Source organism: Sus scrofa, chromosome 6 (assembly GCF_054392235.1).
Source record: "Sus scrofa isolate SSC_HxYL_T2T_F1_AM1 chromosome 6, Sscrofa_HxYL_maternal_Yorkshire_Landrace_v2.0, whole genome shotgun sequence".
Taxonomy (NCBI): domain Eukaryota; kingdom Metazoa; phylum Chordata; class Mammalia; order Artiodactyla; family Suidae; genus Sus; species Sus scrofa.
In genome coordinates, this window is record NC_139388.1 from 119,669,482 (window position 1) to 119,677,449 (window position 7,968).

The following is a 7,968-nucleotide window of genomic DNA, read 5'->3' on the forward strand; positions in this document are numbered from 1 at the left end:
GTAATGAAAACAGATCATAGGGATCGAATAGTTAAAGTAAGGAGAGCCACAGAAGACCACGCTGTACAGTATGAAGGTTAAGCAATGAGAGCTTGGACTGGGGTGATGGTGGGGGAGATGGAGAGGGGTAGACAGGCCTGAGAAATTGACCTGCTGATATATGAGATGTGGGATATGAAGAACACAGAAATCCACGGAAAACGCCTTGTTTTTTGTTCTGACTACTTCAATAAAGATAATCTTGTGCAGTCTTGCTTTACTTCAAGAATAAATTTCAGTTTATGTCCAAATGATCTTCTTCTTGTGTTAATGTTTGCTGCATATGGTTCTTTCCTCCATTTGTTGGGATGTTGCTTTATCAAGGAGCATCCTCGGATTCCACTGGTCCCCCACTGGTCCCCCTCCAGGCTTTGTCAGGCAACTCTCAGACAAGAACAGATGTTACCCTCAGTCATGTTTAGGAGCACTCTCTTACACACTTTGCTTATAAAATTAAAAAATAGGTAAAATACAAATTTCAAACAATGCTATCCAATGTGGGCAAGTGAATCTTAAGGATGAATTCTTGTTAAACTAATTATTTTCGGTCCTTGCCTTAAGGTGAGTCAAGGATCAAGTATAGGAAAATGAAGTTAATTACAGAGTTTTGATTGTTTGTATTGTTTTTCAATCAAAATACAGCTTTAATTTTTGGCCTCCCACTGTCCTTTTAAAATACATTCACTGGCTCTGATCTTGCATTGCCTCTAGGAGAAATTGGGGCAGTTCTCATGAGCCTTTTGTTTACTCTTAGATGAATAGATCTTTAAGTCACAAAGTCTTCACAAAATGCAGTCCCAACTTAGAAACCAAAATGTCAAGGAAAAAAAAGTATAAATAAAATAGAAGGATCAACTCTTCAACATTCATTCACAGGTAAGCCTTCTCCTCTTTCCCAGCTAAAGCCTCTGTAGTTGGCCACCTGTGTGCACAGGGCTTGCTGTTGGCTTCTTCTCTGATGTTCTTCGTCCACCCCTCATTCACTAGGGAGTGTCTGGACCCCCATCAAGGGTGAAACAGAGGACGGGAGGAGAGAAGAAAACTTGCACTTGGTTGTCCCGGCCATGCTTCTCAGTGGTTTCAAGGGCTGTACTGAGGTTTCCTACATGCAGAGGGCATTGGCTTAAGACACAGGCAAAAGCCTAGCTTCAGTGGTGCAACCCCCACCCTCAGGCACACATTGCTAACATCCTTCTCTCTCCCAGAAGTTCCAGCCACCTGGGCCACATATTGGCCATGGGAAGCATGTGGGCATCCTCTGGAAGATTGCAATCTGAGCAGTTCCAGCTCAGCCAGCCTGACTATCCTACTGAGCAGTTAGCCTTTCTCTAACCTGAGCTACAGTCAGACCCAGGTATGGCCTTGAAGAGCAAAACAAAGATCTCATTTAAGAAATACATCACCCTTATTATTAATTTGTCCCCAAATTGTGTCCCTACTCTTAGTAATTCAGAGGGGTAAATATGTTGATATAAATAAGGAGCTGTGCATCTAAATTAGATTAGTTTAGAATAGTTAAATTATCTTTGCTTCTCTCTCTCCGCGCGCGCGCGCGCGCGTGTGTGTGTGTGTAAAATTCTTAAGTACATCCAGACTGAGAATATTTTTTTACTTCTGAGCTCATTCTCCTTCATCTATAATTTACTTGAATCAGAGAGTTACTTGAACAACATAGTTAAGATTCCCAGAGACAACAGGTAGGATCTTGCCTTCAGTCTTTGGGGCACCTACATTCCTTGTTTTGCCAGCTGCTGATTGAAAGCAGAGCCCCCAGATTAAAGCCAGAACACACCCTTGGCTCTTAAATACATCAAAATGAGAAATGGAGTGCTTTTTAAGTCAGTGCTTTCTTAAAGCTCAATGAGTTTGGATTCTTTTTTTTTTTTTTCTCTTGGAGATTTCTAAAGAATATATTATGTAAATACTTTTATCATGAAGGCCAATGAAAATGTTTAGCCAATAGTAGTATAAAACTCACTTAATGTGAGATATTTTTAGACAGAGGAGAGAGAATGCCAACACCCTCTTCCCTACCTCCAGCCCCATGGTCACTATAATACTGATTATATTCTCGGAGCGTGTCTCTACTTGCTGATGACACTTTCAGGGCATGGTCTATTTCATACAGTATTCATTTCTTTTCACATTGGTTTAGGAAAAATCGGTAGAATTCTATTTATATTATTTATAGATAAATTATAGATAATATACAAAATTATTTATAGATAATATACAAAATTATTTCCTTCCTCTTGCCCAAAGTGTATAAATCATGAATATTTACTAACACCGAGAAGAGAGGGAAGAGGCAGAGTACCCGCCACGGGCAGAACTCCAAGGGACCATAAACTGACACTGACCCTGGGGTGTCCTTATCACCTTTTAACCATGTTAGTAATCATGCCGCTTTGGATTTTCTCACTCTGTCAGGTGCGAGCGACCATGCTACACATCATCAGAGCTTGCAGCTGGATTCTGAGATCCCCCATGGAGAAGGAAAGAATTTATTTCACCAGCATCCCAAGTTTTACTGCATCAGTGACGTTCCCTTAATTGTGCGAAGCCTCCAAAAGTTACAAAACAATATCTTAATTAAAAATTTTGAGAGAAAGGTCACTTTTGATTTCATTCAGTTACTCACTCATTCATTCAACACAGGTTCCTGGAATGCCTAGATCTACAGACACTTGGTGAGAGGTTGAAGATGCAATGGTGAAGAAGACATTCTCTGCGTCCATGGAGCTTACCATCCATGGGTTGCCTCATACCACAGTCTTTACTGAGCACCATCCACACAGTGTTCAAAGTCCTGGGACACAGCAGGGAACTAGACAGAACGTAAACAATTTAAAAAATAGTGTAATTTCAGAAATTGATATGTCCTATGCAGAAAATGAAGCAGAAGAGGTGATGGCAGCTGCTATTTTTAGTAGATTGATCACAGAAGTGATGTTTGAGCAAAGATCTGCATGATTAAAAAGTGAGTCAAGTTTCCTGTGGAAATGCAGCCTAGGCAGAGAGAATACAAAACACAAAGTCTGAACAAAGGACGACCATGTATTGTTTCCTCTAAAGCTTGGCTGCACTTTTAAGATCATGTGAACAATTTCCAGCTTTGCCATGTTCTATTTATTTATTTATTTGCTTTTAGGGCCACACCTGAGGCATATGGAAGCTGCATCTCCAAGCTGCATCTGTGACCTACACCACACCTCATGGCAACACTGGATCCCCAACCCACTGAATGAGACCAGGGATCAAACTCACTTCCTCATGGATACTAGTCAGATTTATTTCCATTGCGCCACAACAGGAAATCCACCATGTTCAATTTAAACCAAGTTGCCATTAGGTCTACTACATATAGTCCATACCAATCTTATGTTTTGTACATTGAGTTTGAGGTTTGTGCAACTTGACAACTTTTTCTCTACATATTTATTTGTTTTCTTAGTACCTATCATGCCCAAAATCTCCAGGAGAAATGCAAATCATTCAGACTTATTACTAGTCTGTAATTTTTTCTTGGCAACAAATCTACTAGAGTCCCATGTCCTTCTTTCATCTGAATTGTTTCCTCTCCAGGCTGGACACTCAGTTATCACACTGAGTCTTCCTTTTAACAGCATCCTGAGCTTTTTCTCCTCTTTTGCAATGGATCTACTGATTTCTGATCCCATGTCATTCTCTCTTCTTAGACCAGTCCTCATTTTAATAAGTAATATCCTTTACTAGTTTACTCTGAAATGACACATGAGGTGAAAAAATGGAGACATCGGATGCCTGAAGATTTCTATATTCTATCCTTAAACTAAATGACAGTTTAGCTAGAAATAGGATTCCCGGTTAGTAGTTAGGGATTAAGAACTTCAAGAGTACTTCTCTGTTTTCTAGCTTTCAGGGTTGTTAAGAAGTTTGATGCCATTCATATTTAAGAACAAGGCAATGAAAATCTGAGTTAAAGTTCACTATGCATGGATAGAACTTATCAAATTATAGCAATTGTTAGAGGGTAGCTATCTAGGAAATTAAGTTCAAGTACCCCTGACTCTTGGTGACTATAAATCTTTGTTGAGGGGATGGGGCTGGTAAGTTCTCTCCAGAGAGGAATCTTCTTACATTTTCCTTTGCTGGAGAAATATTTCTGGCAGTTAACATCTCTGAGTTAATGAAGGAAAGGGATTTGTGTGTAACCATTCAGAATGTAGACATTTCTTTAACCCCCATTTTCAGCATAGGGGTGTCTGCCAATTTAGAGTCTCATCAGTTGAGAGAGTAAACTCTCATCTTCTTTTAGGGTAAAGGAGGGGTATCCATCAGCTGTGCAGGATTTGGAAGATGGAGTAATTAATTACTCCTAATACTGACCCTTACCCTTGATTTCTTCTCCATCTGCATCTTTCTCCAATCCTTGAGGCCTTGAGGTTTTGAGGAATGAATCCCTCTACTTCAGTTTCAACTCTTAAAGGTCTACTGATTCAAATACTACTTGTCCATATGATGTTTTGATTCTAAAACATAGTTGGAATTGTTTGCTTCCTCTTTTTATCCTTGTACATTAATGGTTGTTTTAATCCCATTAGGTTGTTTTAATCAGTCGGGTTTGACTTGGGGTGTATTTAGCCTGAAGTATCTAACTAGAAACTCCCCTGAATTGTTTTCCCTCACAATCCAATTCCTTTTCACAAAGAATTCTTCATTTATCTCATTTCAAAATGAACTAAATTAAGTGAAAGTTATGAAAAGAACAGTGCTAATATTAGAGATAAGAAGCCTAGGTTTCATAAACTAAATGTGTTTGAGATAGAGATGGAAATTACTAGGGCTACCAGAAGCTGTATCTCTTTAAAGTTCAATCCGATGAATATATGAATAGTTACGAGGCAAAATAATAAATTTATAGAATATGGTTTAAATGCTGCAATATATTAGTAAAGATGGTGTTTCACAGGTGAAGTGAAATTAAGGTTTTTACAATGGAATGCTTTGTATAATATATGTCTATCATTAGTCTTTAAAGAATTTTGAGCTTTAGAAAGTTCCAATATCATAGGAACAAAAATATTGAACTGTCCAAACAATTTTTAGGGCCTCATTTTAAATTTAAGAGCCATAAGGAAATAAATATCTACACAATTTAGAAAGGTTACAGCAAAACTCTTCTTTTTTGGACCTCTCTTGATCTATTTACTTTCTTTTTCAACTATACTATAATTCTGCTCTACCAAACTTGTTTTTATTTTTAAAAATTATTATTCATCTTATACATCACTGAAAGTACAAATCAATGCTTTATCTTCTGTTCTTGAAAAAAAAAATCAGGCATGCTTGAACAGATAGAAAATATTTGAGAATAAGAAATCAATGTGGTGTAATAAAGAGGATTAAGTACTGGTGACTGAACACAAATATGTATTCTCTCTGTCAAAAATCCAACTAAATAAAATTTTGAACAGGAATTCTGGAAGCCAGAAGATAATGGAGCAATATATTTAAAATTCTAAGAGAGGAGTTCCCGTCGTGGTGCAGTGGTTAACGAATCTGACTAGGAACCATGAGGTTGCAATTTGGTCCCTGGCCTCCCTCAGTGGGTTAAGGATCCCAGCGTTGCCGTGAGCTGTGATGCAGGTTGCCGATGTGGCTCGGATCCACCGTTGCTATGGTTCTGGCATAGGCTGATGGCTACAGCTCCAATTAGACCCCTAGCCTGGGAACCTCCATATGCCAAGGGTACAGCCCTAGAAAAGACAAAAATAAATAAATAACTAAAATAAAATTCTAAGAGAAATTAACTTCCTAGAATTCTATATCTAACCATATAACCAATGAAGTGTAAGAGTAAAACATTTCATAACATCAAGTTTCAAAATAATTACTTCCAAGGTACCTTTTCCCAGAAGCTGCTCTCTCAAAACAAAGGAATAAATCCAGAAGCAGAAATCACGAGACCTGGGAAACAAGAGATCCAACAAAGGAGCAAAAAATGCTAAGAATAAGAGGGAAGTATAGTCTTAAAACTAATCTAATAAGGAGAACAACCAGATCAAACTTGAGCTTAGAGAGAGTACCCCAGGAGGGAAGCTAAAAAGACGAAATCAAACAAATTAACAAATAAACAAAGAAAAAAACCTGACTGAATGATAACTTGAGTAGTTAGAGTTCTGTGAAAGTACTAGGAATGATTTAATGAAAAGTGCATAGAAATCTCAGCAACAAGACAATTGTTAACAAACTCTCAGGGAATTGGAGAATTACAAAAAAGGAAATGTGATCATAGTGTGCTATGTGGTTCAGTGAAGAGTACATAGTCAGAATAATGGAAGCAATGAATTTTCGTCTTACCCCAAATTATGGGGTAGCTGAATTAGGAGGATGAATTGAAAGAGGAATGTCTATATTGAAATAGGGGTTTGGTTGTTTTTGTTTTAATTGTTTTTTGTTTTTCCATTTGTTGGTTTTAAAGAGAGTTCAATGATTGTGTCATCTTCCATAAAGGGAATTAAGGGACTTTCTTTCTTCCTTCCTTCCTCCCTCCTTCTCTCTCTCTTTCTTTCTCTCTCTCTCTTTCTCTCTTTCTCTCTTTCTTTCTTTCTTTCTTTCTTTCTTTCTTTCTTTCTTTCTTTCTTTCTTTCTTTTCTCTCTCTCTCTCTTTCTCTCCCTCTCTCTCTCTCTCTCTCCCTCTCTCTCTCTCTCTCTCTTTCTCTTTCTTTTTTCTTTCATGGCACACATGCAGCATGTGGAAGTTCCTGGGCCAGGAACTGAATCTGAGCCACAGCTGCAACTTACACTACAGCTATGTCAATGCCAGATCCTTTAACCCAATTCAGCAGATCAGGGATTGAGTTCACGCCACAGCAGCAATCCAGTCTGCTGCAGTTAGTTTCTTAACCCAAGAGCGCCACAGCAGAACTCTTACATTTAATTTTTTTTTTTTTTAAACTGGAGTACATTTAAAATTATGAGGGAGAAAAAAAAAAAAGAAGCAGAATTGAAAGTGGGTCGCCTCTGGTAAGCAAGTCAGGAATGGGTAAAGGTTGGGCATGAGATTACCAATTTTTCTCATAAACATGCTGTCATTTTATTTGACACATTAAAGCATATTGATTTTTAAAAACATAAGTAGGGAACTGAAATCTTTGACTGAAATTTTTGCCCTGGGCTGAATACTCGGTAGCCTAAACAAGTTTACTGTGTTTCCTGAGCTGCACACCCATAATTCGAGAGCAGGTTATAGAACAAAATAAGGAATCTCCAAATATTTCCTCCAGTGTACCTCTTGGTATTCAGATGTGCTTTAAGCATATTTTCTGAACCCAGAAGCTCCAAACTCTTGACAAGGTACAATAGGACCAGATCTTCTTCCCCTACTAAAGTTCTAAAGATTTGTGCTCAACCAGACTTCTGCCCCCCTTTCCCCAAACCCCTGTTAAATGGATTCTGCTGAGGCTGAGGAACAGTAAAACCCAAAGCGACACATAACTTTAAGAGATTGCCCAGGAGTTCTCGTTGTGGAGCAGTGGTTAACGAATCCGACTAGGAACCATGAGGTTGCGGTTCGGTCCCTGGCCTTGCTCAGTGAGTTAACAATCCGGCATTGCCGTGAGCTGTGGTGTAGGTTGCAGACGTGGCTCGGATCCCGCGTTGCTGTGGCTCTGGCGTAGGCCGATGGCTACAGCTCCGATGCGACCCCTAGCCTGGGAATCTCCATATGCCGCGGAAGCAGCCCAAAGAAATGGCAAAAAGACAAAAAAAAAAAAAAAAAAAAAAAAGAGAGATTGCCCAGACAAGAAGAAGAATTTCCAAGGCATCTGTGGATTTTCTAGGATTTTAGAGACTTTCAATTCTCAAGTTTCAATGTAAGAGTGCTGGCAACAATTCTGAATGAGTAACAGAAAGGATGGCTGTACATGCCCAAAGCTAGAGGGGAGG

The 7,968-nt window shown here is 38.8% G+C and overlaps 1 long non-coding RNA gene across 1 annotated transcript; it reads left to right on the top strand.

Moving 5' to 3' along the window:
- The first annotated feature begins 793 nt into the window (after positions 1-793).
- LOC102160593 (uncharacterized) lies at positions 794-2,650 on the top strand. The gene is made up of 3 exons (XR_304089.3): positions 794-915; positions 1,245-1,393; positions 2,470-2,650. It is a non-coding gene; the product is annotated as an uncharacterized LOC102160593 (long non-coding RNA).
- The last annotated feature ends 5,318 nt before the right edge of the window (positions 2,651-7,968 follow it).